The following is a 13,920-nucleotide window of genomic DNA, read 5'->3' on the forward strand; positions in this document are numbered from 1 at the left end:
TCCTGGGATCGAGCCCCGCATAAGGCTCTCTGCTCAGCAGGGAGCCTGCTTCCCTTCCTCTCTCTCTGCCTGCCTCTCCGACTGCTTGTGATCTCTCTCTGTCAAATAAATAAATAAAATCTTTAAAAAAATATGCGTATGAGGTTCTTCTGGGTCTTTTTATATTTTGGTAGATCATTTCTTTTTATAGGTGAATAATTTCATTTTCTGAATAACATTGTTTATTCACTCACCTACTGAAGGTCATTTGACTGCTTCTAAGTTTTAGCAATTAAGACTAAAGCTTCTGTGAACATCTGTGTGCATTTGTGTGCATCTTTTTTGGGTAGCTAACCAAAGAGTATGATTGCTGGATTGTATGGTAAGAGTATGTTTGGTTTTGTAAATCGCCAAACTGTTTTCCAAAGTATCTTGTCATTTTGCATTCCCAGCAGCAATGAATGAGAGTTCCTGTTGCTCCACATCCTCACCAGCATTTGGTATTTTCAATGTTCCAATATTTGGTCATTCTAATAGGTGTATAGTTAATATCTCATTATTGTTTTAAGTTGCATTTCCCTGATGACATATGTGGAATATCTTTTCATATGCTTATTTGCTATCTATATCTTAGTGAAGTATCTGGTACGGTCTTTGGCTCAGTTTTTGTTTGGTTTGTTTTCTTGTTGAGTTTTAAGTTTTTTTTGTAACATTTCTTTATCAGATGTGTCTTTTATAAATACTTTCTCCCAGTCTGTGTCTTGTCTTCTCATTCTCTTGATATTATCCTTTGCAGAGCCGGAATTTTTATTTTTAATGAAGTCTAGTTTATCAATTACTACTTTCATGGATTATGCCTTTGATGTGTCTGAAAAGTCATTGCCATACTGAAGTTCATCTAGATTTTCTCTTATGTTATCTTCTAGGAGTTTTATAGATTTGTATATAATATTTTGGTCTATGCACTATTTTGAGTTAATTTGGGTAAGGTGTTAGGTCATTGTCTAGATTCGTTTAGATTCGTTTTATGGATATTCAGTTTTTCCAGCAACATTTGCTGAACATACTCTGTTTGCTTCATTGTATTGCCTTTACTCTTTTGTCACAGATAAGGTGACTATATGGGTGTATTTCTCCAGTCTCTATTCTGTTTCATTGAACTATTTGGGTTTTGCTACTACCACATTGTTTTTGATTACTGTAGCTTTATATAGTAAGTTTTGAAGTTGGGTGGCATCAGTCCTCCAACTTTTTCTCCTTAAATGTTACGGTGAGTCTTCTGCATCTTTCACCTTCTTCATATAAACTTTAGAATGAATTTGTTGATATCTGTAATATAACTTGCTGGGATTTTGATTGGGATTACATTGAATCTGCAGAGCAAATTGGGAATAACTGACATCCTGACAGTGTTGAGTTTTTCTCTCTGTGAACATGGACCATCTCTTTATTTATTTCTTCTTTGATTTTATTCATCAGAGACTTATAGTTTTTCTCATGTAGATTTTATACATTATTTTGTTTGATGTATACCTAAATTATAAGTATTTCATTTGGCAGATGCTAATAAATTGTATTCTGTTATAAATTTTAAATTACATTGTTCATTGTTGGTATATGGGAATGTGGTTAATAAATTGTATTTTATTGTAAATTTTAAATTACACTTGCTCATTGTCAGTATATGGGAATGTGGTTAACTTTTGTATATTAACCTTATATCCTGTAACCTTCCTGTAATTGTTTTACTAGTTCCAGGAGTTTTTTTGTCAGTTCCTTTTGATACTCTACATAGATGATCGTTTTATCTGTGTACAAAGACAGTTTTCTTTCTTCCCATCCGTATGTATTTCCTTTCCTTGTTATTGTATTGGTTAGTATGTCCATTATGATGTAGAAAGGAAATGGTGAGAGTTTGACATCCTTGCCTTTTTCTTGTCCTTAGTGGAAAAGCTTTGAGTTCTTCCATTAAGCCTGATTTTAGCTGTATGTTTTTTGTAGACTTTTTTTTTTTTAATCAGGTTGAGGAAGTTCCCCTCTATTCCTAATTTGTTGAGAGTTTTTTTTTTTTTTAAAGATTTTATTTATTTCATTTGACAGAGAGATCACAAGTAGGCAGAGAGGCAGGCAGAGACAGAGGGGGAAGCAGGCTCCCCGCTGAGCAGAGGGCCCGATGCGGGGCTCGATCCCAGGACACTGAGATCATGACCTGAGCCAAAGGCAGCGGCCCAATCCACTGAGCCACCCAGGCACCCCTTGTTGAGAGTTTTTATCATGAAAGGTGTTTGATTTTGCCCAGTGCTTTTTCTGTACCTATTGCTATGATCATGTGATTTTCCTTTTTTATCCTGTTGATGTGTTGGTAACATTCACTTTTGAGTGTTACACCAGCAATGTATATCTGGGATAAATTTGACTTGGTCGTGGTGTATAATTCTTCTTATGCGTTGTTGGATTTGATTTGCCAATGTTTTGTGAAGAATTTTTGCATCTGGCATGCCTGGGTGGCTCAGTCAGTTAAGTGTCTGCCTTCAGCTCAGGTGATGATCCTGGGGTCCTGGAATCGAGTCCCACATCAGGCTCCTTGCTCGGCAGGGAGTCTGCTTCTCCCTCTGCCTGCCACTTCCCCTGCTTGTACTCTCTGTCTCTGTGTCAAATAAATAAAATGAAATAAAAGAATTTTTGCATCTGTGTTCATGAGAGATATTCATCTGTAGTTTTCTTGTAATATTTTAGTGTTAGGGTTACTGATGGTCTTATAGATTGAATTAGAAAGTGTGACCTCTTTTTCTATCCTCTGAAACAGATTATAGAGAATTTGTATTATTTTTTACTTAAATGTTTAGTAGAGTTCACCAGTGAACCCATCTGGGCCTGATGCTTTTTGTTTTTGGAAGGTTATTAATTATGGGTCCTGTTTTTAAGTAGATATAAACCTATTCAGATTGTCTATTTCTTATGTCAATTTGGGCATATTTTGTCTTTCAAGGAATTGGTCCGTTTCATCTAGGTTACCAGATTTGTGAGTATGGAGTTGTTTGTAGTATTCCTTACCTGTTTTTTAAATGTCCACAAGATGTGTGGTACTGTCCCCTTTGATTTCTCATAGTAGTAATTTATGTCCTCTCTCTTAGCCTGACTAGAATCTTATCAACTTTATTGATCTTCTTAAAGAACCAGCTTTTGGTTTGTCTCACCTTGTCTGTTGATTTCTTTCTTTCTTTTTTTTTTTTAAAGAAAGTGTGAGAGGGAGTGAGAATGAGCTGGGGGAGCGGGTGCTGGGGAAGAGGGAGAAGCAGACACCCCTCTGAGCCGGGAGCCTGTTACAGGGGCTCAATCCCAGATCATGACCTGAGCTGAAATCAAGAGTTGGATGCTTAACTGTCTGAGTCACCCAGGTGCCCTTAAGTTGAGGTATTTTTCCTTTAAACCCACTTTGTTGTGAGTTTTTATCATGAATTGATATTGAATTTTGTCAAGTGCTTTTTCTGAATCTTTTGAGATGGTCATATGATTTTTATCCTTCATTTTGTTATTTGTTTTGTTTATTGAAATATAATTAACATACAGTGTTTGTTTTAGGTGTACAACATACTGATTCAATATTTTTTTTTGATTCAACAGTTCTTTATGCTATACCACCTATTTACTTTAAATCTGTAGTTGTCTTTTTATTTATTTATTTATTTATTTGAGAGAGAGTGGGCGAGCACGAGCGGGGTAGGGGTCAGAGGGAAGAGAAGAAGCTGACTCTCCCCACTGAGCAGGGAGCTCAATATCGGCTTGATCCCAGGACCAGGAGATCATGACCTGAGCTGAAGGCCGGCACTTAACTGACTGGGCTACCAAGGCACACCTGTAGTTGTCTTTATATTTAAAGTGGGTTTCTGGGGTGCCTGGCTGGCCCAGTCAGTGGAACTTGTGAGTCTTGATCTCAGGATTGTGAGTTTGAGCCCCACGTTGGGTGTGGAGATTACTAAAAATAATCTTTTTTAAAAAAAGCATAGTGGGTTTCTTGTAGAGTTTGGTGTTATATTTTGATCCACTCTGAAAGTCTCTGCCTTATAATTTGTGCATTTAGTCTGTGGCGGCATTAAAGGTGATTATTAATATAGTTGGATTAATATCTACCTTATTTGTTACTGTTATCTGTTTTTGCCCCTCTTTTTCTTTCCCATTTTTGTCTTCTACTCTTTTTCTGCATTTTGTGGTTTTAATTGAGCATCTTACATGTTTCTGTTTTCTTTTTTAAACATTTCAGTTGGAATTCTTTCTTTACAATTTTTAGTGGTTGCCCTAGAGTTTGCAGTATACCTTTACAACTAATCCAAGTCCATTTTCAAATAACACTACAATGTGTACTTTATAATGTTATGTTATATATAACATATAAATAATATATATAATGTTATAATGTACTTTATAATATTTTGTGTACTTTATAATAACAAAATTATGCTAATTCCTCTCATTCCTTGTATCATTGTTATTCACAAATGCAGACACATATATGAAAATAGGATTTATAAACATACACAATCAAATACTTTAATAGTATTAGCTTTTTGAGCAAACTGTTTTGTTAGATTAAGAATAAGAAAAATAAGTTTTTATTTTACCTTCATTTATTTCTTCTTTGATACACTTCCTTTGTTTATGTATATCTGAGTGGTTGTTTTTTTTTTCTTTTTTTTTTTAAGATTTTATTTATTTGCCAGAAAGAGAGACAGCGAGAGAGGGACTACAAGCAGAGGGAGTGGGGGAAGGAGAAGCAGGCTTCCTGCTGAGCAGGCAGCCAGATGCAGAGCTCTATCCAAGGACCCTGGGATCATGACCTGAGCTGAATGCAGATGCCTAACAACTGAGCCACTCAGGAGCCCTTGTATCTGAGTTTTTGACCTGTGACTAAAGAACTTCTTCCAACACATCTTGCAAGGCAGGTCTCCTGGCAACAGATTCGCTCCGTTTTTGTCTGAGGAAGTCTTTATTTCTTCTTCACTTTTGAAGAATAATTTGCAGGGTATTGGAATTCTGTGTTGGTGGGTTTTTTTCTTTCAACAGTAAACATTTCACTCCACTCTTTTTTTGCTTGCGTGGTTTCTGAGAAGTCAGATGTAATTCTTATATTTTTTAAAAATTTCATTTTTAAAATTAAATTTAATTTTTAAAAATTTAAATTCAGTAATTCACATATAATGTATTACTGGTTTCAGAGGTAGAGGTCTGTGATTCATCGTCTTAGAGAACACCTAGTGTTCATTACATCACATCCCTTCCTTAATGTCAAGCACCCAGTTACACCATCCCCCTCACCTTCTTCCCCTAATTCTTATTATTATTTCTGTATAGGTAAGGTGTTTTTTTCCTATGGCTCTTTTGGATTTTTTCTTTATCTTAGATCATTTTGTAGTTTGAAAATATTGTGTTTTAAGTGTAGTGTGGGTTTTGGGTGTGTTTTGTTTTGTTTTTTTAGCTTCCTGGATCTATGTTTTGGTATCTGACATTAATTTGGGGGAAATTCTGAATCATTACTATTTCACATGGGTTTTGTTTTTTTTTTTTTTGCTCCTTTCTCTCTTTTCTTTATGGTAATTCCATTATGTGTGTGTCACTCCTTTTGTAATTGTCGTATAGTCCTTGGATATTGTTTTATTCCTTTTCAGTCTTTGTTCTCTTTACTTTTTAGTTTTGGAGGTTTCTTTGATATATACTCAGTTGTGTCTAATCTAATAAGCTCATCAAAGGCATTCGTCATTTCTGTTGTAGTGTTTTTGATCTCTAGCATTTCTTGTTGGTTCTTTCTTAGGATTCCCATCTCCTTATTTATATTGTCCATCTGTCCTTGCATGTTCTCTACTTTATCCATGAGAGCCCTTAGCATACTAATCATAGTTGTTTTATTTATTTATTTAGAAACATTTTTCTTGGAGGGCAGAGGGAAAGGGAGACAGAGAATCCAGAGTAGACCATGCCCAGTGCAGAACCTTGATGCAGGGCTTGTCTCACAACCCTGAGACCACGACCCTAGGCAAGATCAGGAGTTGGATGCTTAACCATCTGAGCCATCCAGGTGCCCCTAATATAATATTTTATTTTATTTTTTTAAAGATTTTATTTATTTATTTGACAGACAGAGATCACAAGTAGGCAGAGAGTCAGGCAGAGAGAGAGGAGGAAGCAGGCTCCCCGCTGCGCAGAGAGCCCCATGCGGGCCTCGATCCCAGGATCCTGAGACCATGACCTGAGCCGAAGGCAGAGGCTTTAACCCACTGAGCCACCCAGGCACCCCTAATCATAGTATTTTAAAACTCTAGTCTGATAACTCCCATATCTCTGCCATGTCTGGTTCTGATGCTTACTCTGTCTTTTCAGTTTGTGTTTTATGTTTTTTTGTATGCCTTGTAATTTTCTTTATAGCTGGACATACAATGTACCAGGTAGAAAGAAACTATTATAAATGAGTCTTTGGTGATATGCTGGTAAGGTATGCTGGGTAGGGAAAGTATTCTGCAGGTCTGTGGTTAGGTTTCAGTCTTTCAGTGTCTGTGCCTCTGGACTGTGAACCTCACATGTGTTTCTCAGTTTTTTCACCCCCTCTTCCTTTATGTGGAACAGGATGCCTAGAGAAGTTTAGAATTCACTATTTCCCTTTTTTTTTTTTGCGTCAGTTTGATACTGATCATACCCCATAAGTGTAGGCTCTGATTAACTAGTTTGACCTAGGACACACCCTCTTAAAAAGAACAGAGTATTCTGACATAATTCTAATTCAAAATAGTTCTTTTCCTCTCCCTCTGTGGGATGCTCAAGAGAAAATTTTTGCTATATTTATTGTGGGAACACTAGTTGCACTCTTGGTATATACCCAACAAAAGTGTGGGGGTTTGCTATGACTGAGTTCCTGTGGAGTTTTTAATGCTCAGACTTGTAATGCACTGAAGCCTCCAGTAATATGTCAATTACAGTTTATGCTTTTCTACCCTGGCGGTGGTTTCTATAGAGTTTTCAGCTATTGAATCTCTGCTCTGATAAACCCTGACTCCCTGTGTTCCCCTGTTGATCTCTTTGTTTGGGGGCAGTAGTTTGCCCTGTGTCCTCCCCTTTCATGGATTCAAGAAGAGTTGTTGATTTTTTAGTTTTTTCAGCTTTTTACTTCTTGGTAGGACAGAATGGCGACTTTTAAGTTCTTACATGTGGAACTAGAAATTGATTGTGTCATCCCCATTATATTTTCTTCTGGCCTTTATAGAGTTTATCATTTTTATATGTTTTTGTAATTAGCATTTTGATGATAACAACTCAGTCTCTTGAGTTAACATACTACAATTTACTTAACCATTGCCTTTTTTTAAGGTATTTAAGTCTGTACTCTCAGAGATGATAGTATAGTGGACATCTTTTTGTGTATAGCACTTCTTTTCAGTGACTGCCTAGGGTCAGTTCTCAAAAATGGTATCACTTCATTTGAGAATGCACATCTATAAAGGTTATGACATGGTGCCTTTCAAATGTGTTTTACAGATTTACTTTTTAACTGCCTGTATATAGGTATATCAGCTTTACCACAGTTGTTTTGGAAAAGAAAGTTTTTAGGAAAAGATTTCAGCAGGAAAATAATTTATCTTGTTCATTTTTTTGTTATATGAAATGTTCCCTTTCAGCCATTTCAAATACCCCCAAATTATACAGGTTCTCTTGATAGGTACTGTCTAATTTTGTGATTTGGTTTGTTAACAGCCTGTTTGCACATCTCAGTGGGAGGCTAACCTGGATGTTGGGAGATGTTAATCATCATAAATTATGATCAGCATAATCAGCCTCACGCAAATTGTGTACTACTGTGTGTTTAGCTCAGCAGAATCATTTGATAAGCTGAGTGAGTCAGTTTATTTAGAGATGCTAATGTTGACACTTGCTCATATTTTCCTTATAGGTGCACGATCCGGGGAAAAACTGTTTTTCCTTTTCTACTAATGATTAGGTACTTATATAGTAGAGAAGTTAAGTAAAATGAATCCTAGTCAACAGTGATTTTTATTGGACTTTAGTCTCAGTTTATGGTTGATATGTGAAAATAAGAGACGGTTATAGTGAGTGATAGTAACTAATTCTGATTGTGGTTAAAATTAAATACGTAACAGTAGCTTTGTCAAGTTATGTGGTTATAGGCTGTTAATAAAATATACATAAAATGACTGTTAGATAATCTGAATTGAGGTTTTGGATTTCTTTAATTAATATATAATGACAATACATAATTTAATTATTAATTAATAGTAGTGAACAATTATTTGATCGTTGTTATGTGCCAATCACTTTCTAAGCATTTTACATGTATTAGATTAATCCTCATAACAGCCTTAAATATTATTACCTCAAGTTTATATATGTTTGACCTAAAATAAGTATTACAGAGTCATGGCATTTACATGAGAATCCCTAAAGTCAAGAGTATAATTACTCTACATGCATGTCCACAATAGATTAAATGAAACAAAGTAAAAAGGGAGAGGGAGATTATTAAAGACCAGCGCCAGTACCCAAGTATACAGGATAAGTAACCTGCTGAAGACTAGACAACTAAAGAAGCAAAAATCAAGTTTTAAACCCAAGACTGCTTTTGGAGCTTTCTTCCTGTGTACTAGAAAACAGAAACACACTGTGTTACTAAATTAAAGTTTTTGTTCTAATGATGGAGCAAGAGGGAAGAATCTGGAGAATACATCAGCTAATGTAGCAAAGTGTAATCTCTCCAGAACTTTTAGGGAAATAAGGTGTTTTGAAAAGGAGAGTATTACAAAGAACTCAAAATTATCTCTTTTGCATTATATGGTTCTTGGTTCTCTTAAATTGAACTTAAAGATGTAATCAATTTTTTTTTTTTTTTATGATTTAGTGACTTAATAGGAATGTCAGTGTTTCTCACTTCAGCTATTTTAGTGGCATTAGTACCATCTGAAATTTTTTTCTTTTTAAGATTTTTTTATTTATTTGACAGACAGAGGTCATAAATAGGCAAGAGAGGCAGCCAGGGAGAGAGAGGAGGAAGCAGGATCTCCTCTGAGCAGAGAGCACGATGTGGGGCTCGATCCCAGAACCCTGGGATCATGACCTGAGCTGAAAGCAGAGGCTTGAACCCACTGAGCCACCCAGGCGCCCCCATCTCAAATTTTTTAAAAAAATACTTATTTGAGAGAGAGGATGAGAGAACATGAGCAGGGGGAGGGGCAGAGAGAGGGGTAGAAGCAGACTCCCCACTGAATGCAGAGTCCATTCTAGGGCTCAATCCCAGGACCCTTGAGATCATGGTCTGAGCTGAAGTCAGATGCAACCCAGGCACCCCTACTGTCTCATTTTAATTTGCATTTTCCTGATGACTAATGATCTGTTCATGTGCTTATTAGTCATTCTGGTATTTTCTTTTGTGAAGTATCTGTTTAGATCCCCTTCTCATTATTTTAAAATTTAGATTACTTGTTTTCTTATTAAATTGAAGGAATTCTTTATTTTGGATATAAGTCCTTTGTCAGATTACATATCTAATGTATGAATATATGTTGCAAATGTGTGCTCCTATTTTGTGTCTTACCTTTTTATTTTCTTAAGAAGATTTAAATTTTGATGAAGTCCACTTTTTTCTTTTATGCTTTTTTCTGAGTCTTGTCGAAGCAATCTTTGAGTACCCCAAGATTACAAGGATTTTCACTTATGTTTTCTTCTAGAATTTTTATAGTTTAGCTTTTGTATTTAGATGTGTGATCCATTTTGAATTAATTTTTTTTTAAAGATTTTATTTATTTGACAGACAGAGATCACAAGTAGGCAGAGAGGCAGGCAGAGAGAGAGAGAGGAGGAAGCAGGCTCCCTGCCGAGCAGAGAGCCCGATGTGGGGCTCGATCCCAGGACCTTGAGATCATGACCCGAGCGGAAGGCAGAGGCCTTAACCCACTGAACCACCCAGGTGCCCCAATTTTGAGTTAATTTTTATATATAGTGTGAGATAAGGGTTGAGGATAATTTTTCTCATGGATATCCAGTTGTTGTAGCAGTGTGTGTTGAAAAGCCTGTCCTTGTTGAAAATCAATGTGTGGGTCTATTCCTGAATTTTCTGTTCCATTAAACAAGCTTGTTGGGATTTTGATTGGGATTGTGTTGATTCTATAAATCAATTTGGGAGATTGTTGCCTTATTTTCTGAATTAGTTTGACATTAATTTTTTCTTCATTCATTCACCAGTGATGAATGTCACATAGTTTTGGAATTTTCTTTAAGGAAAAGTTTTTTTTGTTTGTTTTGTTTTTTTTTAAGATTTTATTTATTTGATAGAGAGATAGCACACGTAAGAAGAGTGGCAGGCAGAGGGAGAGGGAGAAGCAGCCTCTCTCTGCTGAGCAGGCAGCCTAATGCGGGCTCATTCCCAGGACCCTGGAATCATGATCTGAGCCGAAGGCAGACACTTAACCAACTGAGCCACCCAGGTGCCCCAACAAAAAGTTTTTTTAATCATAAATTTAATTTCTTATTAGATATAGAACTATTCAGTTTTTCTGTTTCTTGTGTCATTTTTCATAATTTGTGTTTTCAGTAATTCTGTTTTGTTTCAACATAATCAGTGTTTCAGTCCTCTTTTCCTTGTTGTTCCCCAAAGGTTCCTTTTTAGATATTTTTCCCTAACCACCTGTCCCCATGAAATTTTAATGCCACAGATAATGCTATAGATCCCATTTATATATTGATTTGTATATCTGTGTGTGTTTTGTTTCATTTTAAAGTAGGCTCCCTGCCTAGTGTGGAGCCCAGTGTAGGGCTTGAACTCAAGACCCTGAGATTGAGACCTGAGCTAAAATCAAGAATCAGACACTTAACCAACTGAGCCACCCAGGTGCCCCTGTATATCTGTGTTTTATAAATAAGAGAGTAAGATTCTTTTGATCTCCTAGAACCAGTTTTTGTCCATTTGGAGATAATGTCACCCCTTTTAAGAATGCATGATCCAAGTTGTCAGATTTTTTTTGATTTATAATTGTCCACAGTACAGCTGGGTGGCTCAGTCATTAAGTGTCTACCTTCGGCTCAGGTCATGATCCCAGGGTTCTTAGATCAAGCCCCGCATCCGGCTCCCTGCTCTGCAAGAAATCTGCTCCTCTCTCTCTCTCACTCCCCTGGTTGTGTTCCCTTTCTCACTGTGTCTGTCTGTCAAATAAATAAATAAAATCTTCAAAAAAAATTACCCACAGTATTCCTTTATTATTTTTTTCATGACTGTAGAATCTGTAGTATCTATCCCTTGTGTTATTCATGATATTATTAATTTGTGTTTTCTCTTCTTTTTCTCCTTGTTCTAGTTATATTTTTATAAATTTTGATTTTTTCATAGACAGTTTTTGCTGCTTTAATTTATTTCCCTTTTGTATGGCACCCTCTATTTTGTTTATTTCTATTCTTTATATTTCTCTTTACTTTGGGTTAATTTCACTCTTCATTTTCTAGTTTCTTTTTTTTTTCTTTTTTTTTTTTAAAGATTTTATTTATTTATTTGACAGAGATCACAAGCAGGCAGAGAGAGAGGAGGAAGCAGGCTCCCTGCTGAGCAGAGAGCCCAATGCGGGCCTCGATCCCAGGACCCTGAGATCATGACCTGAGCCGAGGGCAGCGGCTTAACCCACTGAGCCACCCAGGCGCCCCATTTTCTAGTTTCTTAAAGTGTGAAGCTTACATAATTGATTTTAAACTTTTTTCTTTTTAGGTTTATTTATTTTAGAGAGAGAGAGCAGAGGGAGGGGCAGAGGAAGAGGGAGAGAATTTCAAGCAGACTGCATGCTGAGCACAGGCCCTATGTGGGGCTCAATCTGAGGCCCCAAGATCATTACCTGAGCTGAAATCAAGAGTCAGCTGCTCAACTGACTGAGCCACCGAGGTGCCCCTAAACTTTTTTCTTTTGTAATATGCTCATGAGGGGTTCCTGGATGGCTCAGTCATAAAGCATCTGCCTTTGGCTCAGGTTATGGTCCTGGGATCCTGGGATCGAGCTCTGTGATGGGCTCTTAGTGAGGAGCCTGCTTCTCCCTCTTCCCTTGCTTGTGTTCTCTCTCTGTCAAATAAAGAAAGTATTAAAAAAAATCATAAACACCTATACATGTTTCTGTAAATATTGTGTTAGGTGCATCCCACAAATTTTGATATGTTTTCATTTTATTTAAAGTCATTTCGTATTCGGTAGGGTGAATTTTTTATGTCTGGATTCAGTTTTAAGGATCCCTAATTCTTTTTTTAAAATTTTATTTATTCATTTGATAGAACTAGAGAGAGAACAGCAGGGGGAGCATTAGGCAGAGGAGAGGGAGAAGCAGGCTCACTGAGCCAAGAGCCCGAAACAGCGCTTGATCCCAGGACCCTGGGATCATGACCTGAGCCGAAGGCAAACGCTTAACCAACTGAGCTATCAGGCACCCCGGAATAATTCTTTAAAGAGAAACTTCTCTTCATCTATTTGATTATCCTGTAATGTTGCTTGTTTTGAAAGAGTAGGGCACAGGCTTGATTCTTTTTTATTTATCAGTTGATCCACCATATACCATATGATCTCACTCATAATTTAAGAAAGAATTTAAGAAAGAAAACAGATGAACATATGGAAAGGGGGAAGAGAAAAAAAGGGGAGAGGGAAACAAGCCATAAGAGACTCTTAAGGATAGAGAACAAACTGAGGGTTGATGGAGGAAAGTGGGTAGGGGATGGGCTGGATGGGTGGTGGTTATTAAGCAGGGCACTTGTTATGATGAACACTGAATAATGTTTGTAAGTGATAAATTGCTGACTTCTACTCCAGAAACCAATATGTACTGTATGATAAATACCTAAAATTTAAATTTAAGAAAAACATTTGAAAAACAAAATAGTTGATCCACTAACATTCTTCAATGGTGGCCACTTAGTTGTATGTTTTTGTTTTGAAGATTTTATTTTTAAGTAATCTCTACATGAAGTATGGGCTTTGAACTCAAGCCCAGTGATGTAAGATAAGAATTGCATGCTCCACTGACTGAGCCAGCTAGGCGCCCCAGTTGTGTGGCTTTTTTTTTTTTTTTAAAGATTTTATTTATTTATTTGACAGAGAGATTACAAGTAGAGAGGGGAAGCAGGCTCCCTGCTGAACAGAGAGCCTGATGCGGGGCTCGATCCCAGGACCCTGAGATCATGACCTGAGCCAAAGGCAGAAGCTTTAACCCATTGAGCCACCCAGGCGCCCCAGGTTTTTTTTTTTTTTTTAAGTGTCCTTAAAACTCATAAATGTAAACATATTTGATGTCTTAGTTCATTGCAGTGATTATTCTTATTGATATTCCAGTTGTTCAAGTTTTGGCCAGTGAGAACGCTGGCTTTAAAATTGGTTTTAAAATTGGTTACTAAGTTAACCCTAGTAGTATCTGATAGATAATTCATTCACAACAGATATTCTAGATATCTAGATCTAACAGATCTTCTGTATTTCATGCTCCAGACTTGGAATTGCCACTATACCTTTGTATGCCCTGGTACCTTTCTCCAAGGTACCCCAGTTGTCTTTAATGGAAATAGTGTTTGGAAATCACATTCTGGTCATTAGGGATGTTCTTTTCTGCTGGGTAAATAAGAGGATTCTGAAGCGTAAAATTCTTCTGGTTAAGTATTGAGCACAAAGCAATGTGATATGTAGCAAAAAACCCTGGAATGGGAGCCAGTTCCTCTATTCATTTGTGAAGTATTTATTGAGTATCAGGTGCCAGACATTCTTTTATACATAGGAGATAAAAGAGTGACCAAAATAGGCAAAAACTCTGCCTTTATGAGAGTTTACAGTCTAGTTAACCCAAGATAACTTATTGAAACAACTGTTACTTATCTTGGCCAACACCTTACCTTTTGGGTCTTTCCTCATAAGAGTATAAAATTGTACTAAAT

General features: G+C 36.7%; 1 protein-coding gene across 4 annotated transcripts in view; it reads left to right on the plus strand.

The window, feature by feature from the left end:
- Positions 1–13,920, plus strand: part of UIMC1 (ubiquitin interaction motif containing 1) — a 130,923-nt gene that overhangs the window by 55,776 nt on the left and 61,227 nt on the right. The gene's annotated exons all lie outside the window — the stretch shown is intronic.

The sequence above is a fragment of the Neovison vison genome, chromosome 1 (assembly GCF_020171115.1).
Source record: "Neovison vison isolate M4711 chromosome 1, ASM_NN_V1, whole genome shotgun sequence".
Lineage (NCBI taxonomy): Eukaryota > Metazoa > Chordata > Mammalia > Carnivora > Mustelidae > Neogale > Neogale vison.